Source organism: Macrotis lagotis, chromosome 4, assembly GCF_037893015.1.
Source record: "Macrotis lagotis isolate mMagLag1 chromosome 4, bilby.v1.9.chrom.fasta, whole genome shotgun sequence".
Classification (NCBI taxonomy): domain Eukaryota; kingdom Metazoa; phylum Chordata; class Mammalia; order Peramelemorphia; family Peramelidae; genus Macrotis; species Macrotis lagotis.
In genome coordinates, this window is record NC_133661.1 from 251,515,041 (window position 1) to 251,530,858 (window position 15,818).

Below are 15,818 nucleotides of genomic sequence, written 5' to 3' on the forward strand. Positions count from 1 at the left end.
GACACTGAGCAAAGTCATTAAACTTTGGTATAAGTTTCCTTATTCATAAAATGGGGTATCTACTAACCAGGGTTGTTGTAAGGATAAAATAAAAATATTTGTAAAATACCAATTATTATTATTATTATTATGTCAATTATACATCTGTTTTCATATGGAAAGGTAAGGGCCACAGATGTGGATGTTAATTGAGCTTAAAGAGATTTTAGTTTAGCAATGGGGGATATTGACAGACTTAGTATTGCTGAAAAAATAAATATTGCAAAAAACAAAATAAAACTGGTAAATAGAACCATCTTTTAAAATTTCCCCTTCTTTCCAGAATAATTTACAAGGAAGACAGTGTTCCACTCCTTCCCAAATTTTCAAATGTATGCAACTTTCCTCCTAAAGTCAAAATAAATTTCTTTCCCCCAATCTATCAAGTAAAAATCTCCTTTCTCAAAGAGGATTTCAATTTCATCACATTTTGGAGTTATTTATGAGGCCAACATGTTCAGTAAGGTAGTATGCACAGTTAAAAAAAAGTTATTTGGTTTCACTTGTCCAATTACAAAATTATGATAGGGAAAAAAAGTCCTCTCCAGACCCTCTCCCTTTTCCCTACTCCTATCACCACACCTTTGATCCACTTCCAAATATGGAAAGTTTCGTGCCCAGTGAAACATTTTTTCTGGAAATTCCAGGCTTTATGGAAAGACAGTTAGGGAAGGAATTTTGCAACAGAAATTATTTTACTGCCTTAACGTTTGTACCAGAATACAAAAATAACCCAGTGAATGGGCTTGGTACAAAGTCATAATTTGCAAGCCTATTTGAGGGGATTTGAGGATAGGAGAGAGGAGGACTTTAGAGAAATGAAAAGAAAGTTATTTTAACACAACCGAAGTTAGATATATTTAGTAAAACACCCAGTACACCACTGACTGACCTGACTGACCAGGCTTAAGGATTTGGCTAAGACTTAAAGTTTTTGGTTTTTTAATGTTTCTTCTCTCTCCACTTTATCTTCCTTTATCACTTGTGTGCATGTGTGTGACGTTTCAGTGTTTCCAGGGACTTCATTTCTTCACTTCGAGCTCCAGAATCAATCCAAGTACCTTCCCCTACTAAGAAGCCAGCTCCAAACCACAAAACAACCGAGAATGGAGCTGCAACAGCCTGGAAGCGGTAGCCACACTTGGAAGGCATGAAAATATCCCAGAGCAAGCCCTACCCGGGGAGGCCGAGTCGTTGCAAAGCAGTACCAAGGAGGCTTTCACTTCCTCCTTCTACCCGCAGAACAGCACTGAGCACGTTAGGTCCAGAGAGATGCTATTTGGGACAAAGGGACAAGAAAAATAAAAATCTGCAGCTGTTCGGGCGTCCCTGATCCAGGAGCTCCTGGGCTCCAGCGAGGAGGACAAGCTGCTCACTCACATCTGCAGTTTCTCCCGGAACAGGAGCAGCATCAGCAGCTGCAGGGGGCGGCGGCAGGACTAGGAGCAGCAGGAGTTGGTGGGTTAAAGGGATCCAGACTGAGAGGCTCTCCTAGCCCCTCTAGGAAGTGACGACTTCGCTGAGTCCCAGAGAAAAGAAACAAAGTTTGTGTTTGTGAATTGTTTCCCTTCCCTGCACTCCTCCACACCCTCTGAGTAGCCCTAACCGAGACTTTCACCCAATTAAGGTGAGTAGCCCTGAAGGGGAAGCCCCCCCCCCCATTCTGATCCCTCAGAGCCCCCCACCCTCTGGTGGAAGGGGAGTCTTCTCTTCTTTTTTAAATGGATTTATGCCTTCGGTTTCCCTACAGAGTTCGGGAGGGGAGTGCGTTCGTTTTAGAGCTATTTGTTGCGTCTGCCTGGAGAGGCTAGAGTTGTTGGGGCCGGTGTAGGGGGAAGGGACGAAGTACAATTGGGGGCTGCGCTGGGCCGGCCTCCCCTTCCCCCCGCCTCTGCTGCTGCTGCTGCTGCCCGCACCCACTGTGCACCAAGTGACAGGCACAGCTGAGCGCCTCGGCCCAGGGCTCCCGGCCCGGCGGGCTGCGGCCCCGCCTGGTCTGCCCTGCCCGCCGTCCGGCCCCGGCCCCGGCCCGGCCCGGCCCGGCCCCGGCCCGCTCTGTCCCTCCTCCCGTACGCTAAGGACCCTTCCACGAACAGACACTGGGCAAAGCGATCAGTTCACGGGGGGGAACAGCCAGCTCGAGAGTTCCGCAGTCTGTTTTCCCTAGTTGCACTGAAGAGGGGGGGGGGGAGAAAAGTTCGGTGTTTTCCAGAAAGCCAGACTGCTTTGTTTACCCCTTAACTGGTAGTAGTCTCCCAACCCCCACTCCTCTATTTTTCTTGCAAGGACATCTTCCTCTTCTTTCCTTCTCTTTTAGGCTTAGGTAGAAAGTTAAAAGGAACTCCTTTTCATCTCCTAACCCCCCCCCTCCCCGAATTTACTTGGCTCTTAAATGACTAAAATCAATCAGACTCTTCAGTTTGAATAAACACATAATCTGGCCTCCTAAAAAAACTCCTATCTCCGCAAAACCTGAGAATGTTTGAATAAATTCATTATCACTTCTCCACGACCCCCACCTCCATCTCTAACTCCCCCGCCTCCCCATTCGTACAGTTCTTTAGCAGATTAATTGCTAAGGACTATTGCTTTTGCAGTTTATCCATAAAACTGCCTGCACGCCCCCGTACATATGTGAGTGTTTTATATATAAAACTCACAATTTCTTCCTTCTGATGGATTCTGGCATACCATCGTTTTTATGAAGCTCTTAAGACTGTATAAGTATGCAGGGGATTTTTTTTTTTGGTGGGGGAAGTGGGTATCCTTGTAAAGTATCTTTTTAAAAATAACAGCTGAAAGATTTCTAACCCCGGCAAAGCAACCCGAGTGGAGTCCAGTTTGGCCAGCGGCGCAGAGGCTCCCTTGCACGTAGTCTGTCGGGGACTGGGAAATTGGGGGCGGGCACGAATGCGTCCTTTCTAGTAGGGTCATTTAATGCAGAGATCTGGGGATCAGTTGTCTCAAGGACGAAATGTTGCAGCAGTTTCATGATGGCGGCGTGTAATTACTGTGGGATCGCAGACTGGCTTTGTTGGATTGGATGTTGATACTCAGGAGCTAGGCTTTGGCGTGGGGGGGGGGGTCGTCGAGAAAACTCGATTTGCATTGCAAATACAAGAAAGAATTCTGCCTCGGATGTGTTGCCAAGTTCCTGTTTGCCCCTTAACTTCCAGCAGGTGATTTATTTACTCTTCTCTCTGGCTCCCAACTTCCCTCTCCCCAGACACCATGCTAAACAACTGAGAACGAAAAGCAGGAGGAGAGATTGAAGCACACTACTGCATTGCCTACCTGCCTGGGACTGGGATGTCCTGTAAAAATTCAGGAAAATAGACCCTTATAAATTGCCTTTGAAAACTGGTGAAGAGGGATTGGGAAGTTAAGGCCTGGCCCACCTTCTGCAGGAGGACTTTCTCTACCACCCTGTTTAGATTACTTTGGTCTGCTTATAGGTATCTAGTCATTTCTTATTTCTTACATTATATGTGGGTGGCTAGATGATAGAAAATTAGTTGTTTCTATGTCGTTTCCTGTTGTAATCAAAGTTTCTTGTAGCCAAGCACCATTTTAGCTTTGTTTTTTAGTCTTTATTTGTATCCCACTGTGCTTCTCATATAGTAAGTAGTTAATAATTGCTGGTTGACTGCCTGGATGCACATAACCTGTCAGAGGACACTCAGGGTGTGGCTGTGTTTCTGAGAGCTGTGTTAGAAATCAATGACAGCCTGTTAGACTTTGAACTCTTGGTGGCCAGCTACAAAAAACCTTGTTGGGGCCCAATTTCTTCATTTTGTTCTGGGGAAAGGGGGGGGGCAAGACACTGTATATGTACAGGAGGAGCAATATTTCCTGAATGAAATACCTTTTTCCTAGACATAGTCTTAAAACTTTATAATTACCAACTGCCTCTGGGCCAGGAAAAGGACTTGGACCTTTTCTGGCTCATTTCTTTGAATAACTTGAAAATGGACCAGATAGGAAATGAAAGATCCATGAGAAATCCTTTTTATTTAGAAAGGTTTTATTTATTTTGAGTTTTGCAGTTTTTCCCCCAATCTTGCTTCCCTCCCCTTTAATCTTATAGTATAAGCAGTATGTGTGCATATAGACATGTATATAAACACTCATGTATTTCTACATATATGTGCATTTTACAGGTCTACTGTATTTCACTACAGTCAGGTATTTTAAAGTTACAAAAAGTGGGGTGAAGGAGAGGCTTGGAAGGCAGGGACATCATTTTTGTGGGTGAGAAACTCAAGTTCTGGTTACTGGGGGGTGTGCTAATTGGCACTCCTTTGCATCTTGCTTTACAAGTGTTCTTTAGCCTGCATCCATACTGTGACTTTGGCCTGTCTGGATTCCTCCCCACCCACCTCTGGCAACCAGTCCAGGCTTCTGGAGGTGAGTAACAACTGTTAACTGATTTGAGTGAGCTTCCTCTGTTGTGATCATGCTGTGATCATGTTCTGTTCATACCTATGAGGTTTTGAAAACCAGACTTTATTTTCACATAAGTTGCAGATAGTTTTGGACAGAGAAAAACCCACCTATAACCACAAACACTCATCTCCTGTGAATGCAAGAAGAATCAGTACTTAATGTAAAACATCAAAAGCCATTTTTAGTGGAAAGACGGGACTGTTTTTGGAGTCAGGAAGATGGATTCAAAATTGTGTGACCATGGTCAAATGACTTAATTTTACCACCTGTTTCTTTTTTTGTTTTGTTTTGTTTGTGTTTTTTGCAAGGCAAATGGGGTTAAGTGGCTTGCTCAAGGCCATACAACTAAGTAATTATTAAATGTCTGAGATCAGATTTGAACCCAGGTACTCCTGACTCCAAGGCTGGTGCTTTATCCACTACGACACCTAGCCACCCCCTAGCCTGTTTCTTCATTTTGAAAATAATAGCACTCACATCTCAGAATTGTTTAGAATAAAAATCTTAAAGTCTTGCATAAATAACAGTTGTTATTTTTATTATCAGGAGCAATCTAGATTATAAATCTTGCCCACGGGATGGCCCATTCTGGGCCATATTCTGGAATGTTCTTCCCTTTAAAGAATCTATCCATCCTTTTATGTCTTGCCTAAGTTTCAAGTATTTGGTTCAGTAGACAAGAACTATATTTACCATGCTTAGGGATTGTACTTGATAGTGGGTGTGAAATACCATGCTGACCCCAAAGACCATGTTTTGTACATTTCAAGAGTTTGACCTAAATGGACTAGGTGTTTTTGGCCTCTAACTGAGATTTGATTAAGTATCTGTAATCCCTTTGGTGGAGGCAGAAGACCTGGCTTCATTGCCTGCCTCTGGTACTTTTACCCCTTTGAGATCCATGAATGCTACCCCCCCCCCCCCAATAGAACTGGTTAAAAGGAATTACCAGCATGCCACTGGTCTTGGCTATTAATGTCCTTTCTGGAGATGGCTAGATGAATCTTGTAATAATATTCTGCATTTTTAGGGGAGCTTGCAGGAGAAGGTAACTGCCCAAATAACCAGTTTGAATTTGGCACCAGGAATGGCAGGGAAGGGGAGTTGCTGATTGCCAAGGGCTAAAGGGTGAGAAGGGGATCAATTGGTGAATCTAAATGGGAGCCATACAGCAGTTTGAATGGTTGCAGCTCTGTGGGTTAACTCTGGCTGATAGTTCTTCATAATTCAGACTCTTCAATTTGCTCCCCGCCCCTCCCCTGCTTCTTTATTATACTAGAATCTGCACAGTAGTTGCTTAAGACCGGAAACTTAATCCTTACTTCCTCTCCCACCTTACATAAAATGCTGATTTATTAGCTAGGCTTACTGCTGAGTTCATGGGACCTAGGACTACTTTATAGCATTTGCCTCTTGGGAGCCTGTAAAAACTGTGAATAAAAACTGAATATAGATATTTTTTAAACCACTTACCTGTAGTGTGAGAAGTGGGAACACACCACACATAGGGGTTCCTGGAGGTTGATTATGAAGATTAGTAATACTCAGAGATTACTCTTAAAAAATGTTGCTCTCTGAGTCAGATGGAGCAATCCTCCTCCCCTCCCCCCACTGTGGCTGTAATGAGGAAGCTCCATTATGCTCTCTCTGCCCCACATCTGCATTTCTATTCAGCTGGTGGCCTCTTGACGCACTCATTCCTATAGCCATAATCCTCTGTTTTGACATCACTGTTAGCTTCCTGAAAGAGAGGCCTAAACACCCCCCATTGATCCTGAATTCCTCCATATAACAAACCTTTGCAAATTTCCTGGTTCTGTGAGTATCGATGCTTGGTCTATCAACCTCACTTCCTTCTTGAAAAACCCTTCCCCCATTTCATTTCTCTTTCTCACTGAAAAAGCCTTTAGTGAAGACAATTAACAATAATACATAAATAAATAGATTAATAGATAAATAAATAAAATGCCTAGCGTGTACAAGACCAGAGAGGCAATATAGAGGAAGTCTTGTAATTAGAAAAACCTCATTTCAAGTCTTGCCTGATGCTGACTGATGTGTTATCCTGGGTAAGTCATGTAACTTTTTAGTACCCATGGGCAAAACTAGTTATCTATCTGCTCAGGGTAGGAGTACTTGCTTTTAGTACACCACTACACCACTGAAACCAAAAAAAATCAAGATCAAAATAAAAAAAAGCCTAACAGGTGCACCAAGCAAATAAGAAATGATACAGTTCCTACTTAAGAAAAATCACAGTCTGAGTAGGAAGACATCATTGTGACACAAGGATCATACATGATAGAATATAATACTGAGTAGAGCAAAGGAAAGGTCCTGACTGTATCCAGAGATGATTTAAGGAGCCAATGCTGTGGTTGAGTTAGAGGTTGGACACTCCTGAGGAAGAGGCAGCATCTGAATTGGGTCTTGAAAGAAAATATAAACTCACAATTTAGAACTTTAGGGGCTCCTCCTTACTTTTCCATCTATATCTTCTACTATTCCCCTCCATTGGATGGAACTTTGTATTGCAGTCAAAACATTTTCCCTATTGTTCTGCTAAAAGGTCATGCACATTCTTCCTGTGTACCTTGGTGTTCTATGTTCACAGGCTTCTCCTTGCTTTTACTTCTTCCCCCCTTGTTTACTAGTCCTTCAAGCTCTAGGTCAAAGCTCTTCCATGAAGTGGGCCATGGAGCCCAATCCTTTGAACTCCAGTAAGCAGTGTGCTGGTAAAAAGTTTAACAGTCAGCTCTCAGGAAAAAATGTGCACATAACACACTTTTAAATTTAATCTTTTGAAATTTTTAAAAAAATTTTCTCCATCACTTTATTAAGTCTAGACAAGCAGCAAAACAATAAATCAAGCCCTGTTGTGTAGCATTTGCAGATGTCTGAAATGAAAATGCTTACAATGAAAATATAACAAATGGCTTTTAGGAGCCATAGAAGCTGACTCCAACATACTTCTGACTATGTTACAAAACAGAATACTAGACCTGGAAGGAATTTTTGAAGTCATCTAGTCCAATTCTCCCTTTTGACAGATGAGGAAAGAGATTTTTATTAATGGCTTAGACTAAAACAAAAAAAAAAGACGTGTATAAAATTTACAGATGACCGTAACCTGGGAGGAATAACTAACACACTGGATGATTAGTCAGTCAGGATCCTAAAAGATGTGTGATATAAGAAAGAGCATTGGAATAAATTAAATAAGCTCCTTTCAGTAGTGATAAATGTAGTCTTATCAATTATCCCTTACACATTGCGGGAGGAGCTAGGGTCAGGGCACCTCCATGATTTAAAAAATCCATGTAAAATTTTTTGTTTCTCAGGGAAGAAGTCTGAATTTTTTTCTTTTTCTTTTATGGGGTGTTTATAGTATCTCATTGTAAAATTTGGGTTAAGATAAATTTTGGTCAGAGACTGTTTTATCTGTTGGCCTTCAAATGTTGTTTTCAGTTTCTGCAAAACTTACCCAAAATTCCCATTTAATTTCCTACTCATAATATATTGAAACTGAAATGGGAAAAGTCGAGATGTGGAAGGGATAGCTATATTTGGGTTAAAAAAATCAGCTTCATAATATAGGGGAGTCATGGTTAGATATCATTTTGCCTGGAAAAGTTTTCTGTTTCTGGGTGGATTGCAAACTCAACAGGAAGGTAGTTTCAAAACAAAACAAAAGTTAATATGATATTGGGTTTTCATTGTTTCCAGAAATAGTGTCTCATATCATAGCCCATGTGTTATTGTATTCTCTTCTGGGCATAATAGTTTAGGAAGGTCAATCTAGTATTCTGGAGAGTGTATAGAAGATGGTATTAGATGTGTTAGGATGGTGAAGAGCCTTGAGTTCATGTTATATGAAGGTTGATTCAAAGTACAGGATAGGAGAAGATTCAGAGGGAACATGATAGCTATGTTCAAAAATGTGGGGTGGGGGTGGTAATCAGAATTAAAAGACTTGTCCAGCGTCATTAGAGCAAGTATCTGAGTCTGGATTTGAACTAAGGTCTTACTGACTTCAGGAGTGCTGCTCTATCCACTGTACCACTTAGCTGCCCCTATGTTCATGTATTTGAAAGGCTATCATGTGAAAAAAGTTCTGGTTTGGTTTGGTTTGGTTTGATTCCAGAGAACAGAACCAGGAATGATAGGTAGTAGTTGCAAAGATACAACTTTAGGTTTGCTAATGGGTTCCTCCTTAATGGAGGTCTTCAAGCAAAGACAGTCTATTGTGTTATAGTGAGCAAAGGCTACACTAGGTGGCTGCTAACTGCAGTTCTATAATCTTGAGCCAAAATTTACACTTCACTTGGCACACATTGTCTCATTTGAACCCTACAACCCTATGTGATAGGTGTACAACAAGTATCCACTTTGATAGTGATCCATCTCTATCACCAAATTGGGGATCTATCTCACAGGTGAAGAAACTGAAATTCAGAGGAATTGTGACTTAGCCTAGGCCAAAGTTAGAACTAGAACCCAGATCATTTTTTGTCGCTTAGTTCTCAAATGGTACTTATCACATACTGTCTTAGGTAACCATTATTTACATTTTTAATGTATCTTCTCTCTCTCCTTAATTTAATTACAAACCTCCTCAAGGAGAGGGACCTTTTTGATTCCTTTTGAGAGTCAGTTAGCATAGCAGATGAGTACTTAACCTGGCATCTATTTTACCTGGGTTTGAATTCCCAGAGGATATTTAGTAGCTATTTGGCCCAGGTCAAATCACTTAATCTCCCTTTAATCCTCAATTTCCTCATCTGTAAAGTGTTGGGGGGAGGAGGTGTGAGGGGGAGGTAATAAACTATTAAATTTTAATAGCTTAAAACTGCAATTTGGCAGGGAGGAAGGGATTTTTGGGGACTATAGTACAGAACACAGAATACTCAGAACTCTGAGTTTATCTAGTCCCATTCCTTCCTTTTACAGGAAAGAGGTTTATATTAATAGCTTGGACTGAAATGTAGATGACATACTTATAAAATTTACAGATGACTGTAATTTTTGGGACACTCTACCCATACCTATCTCACTAGTCTGTAGTAAGATTCAGATGAGAGAGTAAATGTTTAGTGCTTTGTAAAATATTTGTAAAATACATTCTTTTTAACATCCCCAGAATCTCTTTTCTCAGAGAGGTAGCTGGTGATACAGAGGGTAGCATTCTGGGCCTGGAGTCAGGAAGACCCGAGTTCAGTTGTGATCTCAAACACTTAGTAGTTTTGTGACCCTTGGCAAATCAATTAACCTCTATCTACCTCATTTTCCTCAACTGTAAAATGGAAATAATAACACTTACTTTGAAGTTTTTTGATGAGGGTCAAATGAGTTGATATTTGTAAAAAGTTCTTAGCTCCATGTCTATCACAAAATAGACTAAAATAAAAATCTGAGGATAATGGAGAGAATGTCAGCAAACAATTAGTTCTACCATGTGTCAGGCAAAGGAACTTGTAGTAAGAAAAGACAAATTCTCCTGCCTTTGCCCTTCCCATTCCCCCACCCCTCACCCTGAGCCAGAAGCATGATTTCACTATATAATTACTATATTTTTAAAAGTAAAAAGCATCAGGGCAGATTTGAGAAGATCCTCTCCAAGGTAAACCCTACCATCAAATTTGCTCCCCAGAAATTCAGTAGCAACCACCTGGCACAAATGTTGTCAATTATAGCCTTCTCCTGCAAGCCAGATTCCTTTTTGATTGCACTATCCCTGGGTATTCATAAACAGATCTGGAGTTAACATTGTGAATTCGTCCTGAAAAATTGCATGTAATCTGAGTTTTCATAACTCAAAGCATATCTTAAATTCACTAAGAGAGCATATTATTTCCCAATTCAGTGTCATTGTTCTTTCATGCTGCCTTAACTATAACTAATCAGAATAAAACATCAAAAACTATTTTTGTCTGTTTTGTACAAACTGATTTTCTTAAATTTTCTTAAAATTTTCTTAAAATATCCTGTTCTTTAAAGATTTTTAAAACCTTAGAGTTCCCCCCCCTTAAAGCATGAGTTTTGTGCTTTGCTAGAGTTAATGCTCTAGCATTTGATTGTATAATTAATTAATGTAGTGTTGATTTCCAAGACTCCAGACCAATGTCAGATAGATAACAATATTTATTGAATGTTTACTACCATCAGAACACTGTACTGGGCAACATGTCAAAGAGACCTAAGGCAGAGGTCCTGGCCTGAAAGTTCTTATACTCTGATGAGGGAGCCAGTATAAACATGCTTGAAAAGCACAAATGAACAGTTACAAAATAATATTTGAATTACCAGTCCTTAGAAAATTGTTTACTTCAGAGCTCAGCACTGATCTAACATCCATTCACTCGTTTATTTTGATGGATTCAATTCAGTTCACTTTGCATTTATATTAAAAAAAAGTACTAATATATTTTGATTCTTCTTGTCCTGTCATATCTGACTCTCTCTGAACTCATTTGGGATTTTCTTAGTAAAGATACTGGAGTAGTTTGCCATTTCCTTCTTCAGCTTATTTGAGGAAACTGAGGCATACAGGATCAAGTGACTTGTCTAGGGTCACAAAGCTAGCAAGTGTCTAAGGAAGATTTGAACTCAGCAGATGACTCTTCCTGACTCCAGCCTGGTGCTCTAGTCTTTGCATCACCTAGCTGCCCTATTTCTTTTGCTTATACACCATGTGAATATTTAAATTTCTTAAATATCTTCTTCCCAACTCTCCAGTGTATCCATTCATCCCTGTAACAAAAATTAGAAAGAAAAAGAAAAGGGGTGGAGGTAAGAGTGGAGAGGAAAGCAGTTCATCAAAATTAACCAACATGATAACTGAGTCTGACAGTGTTCCATACCTAGGATGCTTTACCTCTGCAGAGGGAAGAAGGTATGTTTGTTTACTTCTTCCTGGGACCAAATTTGGCAATTATATTTGTATAACTTTAAGTTTTGTTACAGATTCTTTACTTTTACAGTTCTTTCCATTTCCACTTATTCAACATTCAGAAGTGCCTACCAGCAATAATATTTGCTCTTAAAAGTTCTTATATTCAAATCTATTTGTAAAGACAAGACATTCCTGGAAAGTTACACAATACCTTGAGATAGTCCATGTGATGAGTGGAAAAAAGTAGGGAATTTGGAATCAGAGATTCTGACTTCAAGTCCCAATTCTGTTGTACAATAATAGTTATTCAATCATGGAAACACTACTTTATCTTTCTGGGCATGTTTCCCTATCCATCAAATGAGAGGATTGGACTAGATGCCATCTAAAATCCTTTCCAGGTTTAAATCTATGTACCAATATTGCAATAAGGTATGTTATTCAGTGGCATATGAATAGACTCTGAGTGCTCTGAGTTTACCCTAACAGAGCAAATGTACCAGTCAATCAATGAACAATTTTTAAGTACTTTTACTATACAGTTGTTTTTTTATCCTTCATTTTTTAAGAGGACCAATGACGTCATGGATGATGTCTTGTCTTGTCTTGTATTTGTTTTGAATTTAAGGTGAGGCAGAGCTATGCAAAGTCAGCAGCCTCACACTCTCTTCCTGAGTCATTGAAGTCCAATGGCAAGACAAAACTCAGGATAACTGGCAGTGTCCAGGGGAATGCAGTGAATGATCTTGACCAAGCTCTCAATCATTCACAGCACTTGCTTCATGATTGTTGGAACGCTTTGCTTTCATCTGTCCCTTCCCACTGGAGAGCATATCTCTCTTCTTTTTCCTCTTAAAGATTATTTGAACCTCTGCAAAGAAGGATGGAAGTAAAGTACCTTTTTTCAATTTTCTCTTGGATTAACCTTTGCCATTATAGGCTTTAGAGGTAGAAGAGACTGTAGAAGCTATCTAGGCCACACTTGAGACCCAAGGTCACCTAGGTAGAAAGTGGCAGACCTAGATACACTGAGGTCAAATCCAACTCTCTTTCCACTGTACTGAGCTATATTTGAATTCTCCTTTGGTCATTTACTAGCTATGTGACCATGGACAAATTCATTTATTCAACTTCTTTGAACTCCAGTGTTTCTGTCTATAGACTATATTATCTATCTCAAAGGGTTGTTGAGAGGTTCAGAGATTCTGTTAAGCTTGTGTTAAGCCTTAGAGGACTATGTAAATATAAGCTATTATTATTTTTATGCTTCTTTTTCTCTTTTGGGGAGCATGAGGGAAGAATTTGGGGCATGCTGGTTTGGGATGATAGAATTAAGATTTGTTTTTATGGAAAACACTGCCCTCTGGTCTTCCATTTAGCCTCGTAAAAGTTCTTTTCACACCTTCAGTGTGTATGATGACAAGAATGGACTTCTCTAAAGCTTTCCAGGATGTCATTGCTAGAGCCCTGAGGGTTTGCAGTGGTTGAGTTGAGATATCCAGTCTGACATCTTTTCTGATAGCTGGGAGCATGACTTGTCTGAGATCTGTGCCAAGGACATAGTGCCTTGAGTCTTTGAGTCAGAAAGTTGCCTTGGCTTAATCTTAGACCATTAAAGTTCCCATGATGACATCCAGAGTCCCCCCCAAAAAGACTCATCTTCAATACATACTTTTAAAATTAATTTTATTTTTTAAAATCCATTTTATTTTATTTTCCATTCTAAATTATCTCCTTTCTTCCCCTCTTCCCTTACTTATTTAGGTCAGAAAAACAAAACCTATTACAAATAGGTGGTAATCTTGCAAAATAAATTCCCAAATCAATCTAGTCCTCATCCTATACCCCCCTTCCCCTCCAAAAAAAAAGGAAAGAAAGGGAAGAGAGAAGGGGAAAAAAAGTAAAGAAGATAGGAAAGAGGATAAAATTTCTTTTAATCCACAAAGTACATTAGCTCTCTATCATATTTCATGAGTTCTTTAAACTGTGGTTGGTCTTTGTGTCAATCAGATATTAAGTCTTTCAAAGTTGATTATCTTTACATGATTGCTGAATAAATTATTCTTATTTCAGTTTCTGTCATTTTTGCATCTTCCCAAGTTTTTCTGATTTTTTCTTTTTAAATTTGTAACCATTAGCAAAAATAAAAAATTGAATGAAAAATTTAAAGATCATATATAAACCATAAATTCCAAAGAATTTTTAAAATTGTGTATATTATACCTACCAAAATAATAGACATCTGTTTTTCTTCCACTTTTCCTACTTAAAATTTTTTTTCTTCTTGTGCACTTTCCCTTTGAAGATTATTTCATTTAATCTTCAGTATACTTTAAAAATAAAAAGGAAATGCAGCCCCAAATTTATTTGAATCATTGAATGTTGGGAGCTATTAGGAACCTTAGGAATGATATGTATGGTTCAACCATCTATTAGGCTGTAAAAAATTTTTTTAATCTGTGTCCCTTCCCTATGGGGGGGGGGGGAAGAGTGGTTCTGGACATATATATGCTTGCCTTATTATAGAAAACTTCTGTTGTGAAAGTTCCTTCTTGGGATGCTGATTACTAGCTGGTCTGGGGGGTACTAAGAGATTAAGTTGCCACTTGGCCACAAAGTTAGCATCCTTTGCTAGGATTTTTATCTGAAAAAAAAAAAAGTTAAAAAGACCAGACTCACAAGGTAGACTGTGTCATGGTGGAGAGTACAGTATTCCAAGGTTGGCTTCTTCTCTACTCTGACACATTACCTTTTACCTTTTACATGTTGTTGAGTCATGGCTGATTCTTTGTGACACATTTGGGGTTTTCTTGGCAGAGATTGTGGAATGGTTTGCCATTTCCTTCTCCAGCTCATTTTATAGTGAGAAAACCAAGGCAAACAGGGTTAAGTGATTTGTCCAGGGTCACACAGCTGAGCTAGTATCTACCATACCATTTAACTGCCTTTTACATAGTAAGCACTAAAAAACTGCTGAATCAAATTGAACCCAGAATAGTTTGCAGATGGGGATACTGAGGCCCCAGAAGGTAGTGTGCTTGAGGTTCATACAGCTGGTGTCTAGCAGAGACAAATTAGAATGAAATTGTCCAGGCTTTAACCACATCACATTCTTCTTTATTCTTTAGCCACAGTCAAACCTGTAGGTCTCTTGTTTTCTTGATGCCTTTGCTAAGCCACAGTGAAAGCCAGAGATGAGTTTCAACTGAGTTAGATGTGCTTATCTCTCCTGGCTCATCTTTCTTTTTACTTGAGGCCTCCCTGAGGCTTTAGGGCGAGTACTTTACAACCTTTGGCTAAAGGTTTCCAGGGCAAGTGTGTAGGTGTGGGGCAAATTTTATTGTGTTCCCTACCCCATCCTCCATGACTCTGAGATGGACAGTATAGAAACAAGTCAACTTGATTTACTCAGGATCATATAGTTAGTATATAGATTTTTGTTGTTGTTGTTTAGTTGGTTCAGTTCTATCTGACCCCTTTTTGTGACCCCATATGGGATTTTCTTGACAAAAATACTGGAGTAGTTTGCCATTTTCTTCTCAATGATTCAGTGGGTCTGTTTTGTCAGCCAATCAGAGGTTAAGTGACTTACCCAGGGTCATGCAACTAGTAAGATTCTAAGGTTGGATTTGAACTTCCTGATTCCAGTTCCATTGTTCTATCCACTGAGCCACAAGCTATCTCCATTTGGGGATTTTCTTGGCAAAGACAGTGGAGTGGTTTGCCATTTCCTTCTTTAACTAATTTTACAGATGAGGAACTGTGGTAAACAGGGTCAAGTGACTTGCCCAGGATCACATAGCTAGTAAATCTCTGAGGTAGGTTTTGAACTCAGGAAGATAAGTCTTTCTGATTTCAGGTGCAGTGCTCTATCCACTGATTAGTGGACTCTAGTAGAGAGTGGATAAGTCAAGAATAAAACCTAGTTGCAATCTCTTTTATCCTTTATATTTATTAGATGTCCTATGCAGACCTTTCTATCATTATTTTCACAAATTGTTTATAAACTATGTTTGAAGAATAAATATCATAATATGGCACAAGCTAGAATGATATTTTAAGATAGGAAATCACTTACTAAGGTTTGGAAGGGCATAATAAGTTTTAGGTAGAGGGTATACTTATACCTATGAATTTATAGGTATTTTAAAGTATGAGTAGCATTAATATTAATAAGCTTGGATTTAAAATGATTCTATTATTCAGAATGTCTCTGGGTCAAGAATGAGATCCTTTCTAATCCAGGCATTCCCAGAGGAGGTGTTCCTGAAATGTTGTCATAAACTGTCCATTCCCTTGTGGACCTAAGTACTAGGAAATAAACCAAGTGAATGTAGTGAAATAGAAAGAACAAATCATTTATTCTCTCTGAGCCTCAGTTTCTTCAGCTGTCAAATGAGGGACTTGGCCCTATAATAGCAGAAAAATAGCAAGGAAATGA

General features: G+C 39.5%; 1 protein-coding gene across 4 annotated transcripts in view; it reads left to right on the plus strand.

Annotated features, from left to right (window-relative positions):
• Positions 1–1,034: 1,034 nt before the first annotated feature.
• MIDEAS (mitotic deacetylase associated SANT domain protein) overlaps positions 1,035–15,818 on the plus strand; it is a 137,598-nt gene continuing 122,814 nt past the window's right edge. The window contains exons 1-2 of one of the 4 annotated variants that reach the window (XM_074235756.1): positions 1,035–1,666; positions 4,360–4,446. The gene's annotated coding sequence lies outside the window, so the exon portion shown is untranslated. Of the gene's footprint in view, positions 1,667–2,076; positions 4,447–15,818 lie in introns of those variants that run through there. The other 3 variants (XM_074235752.1, XM_074235758.1, XM_074235754.1) reach the window with 3 other exon arrangements.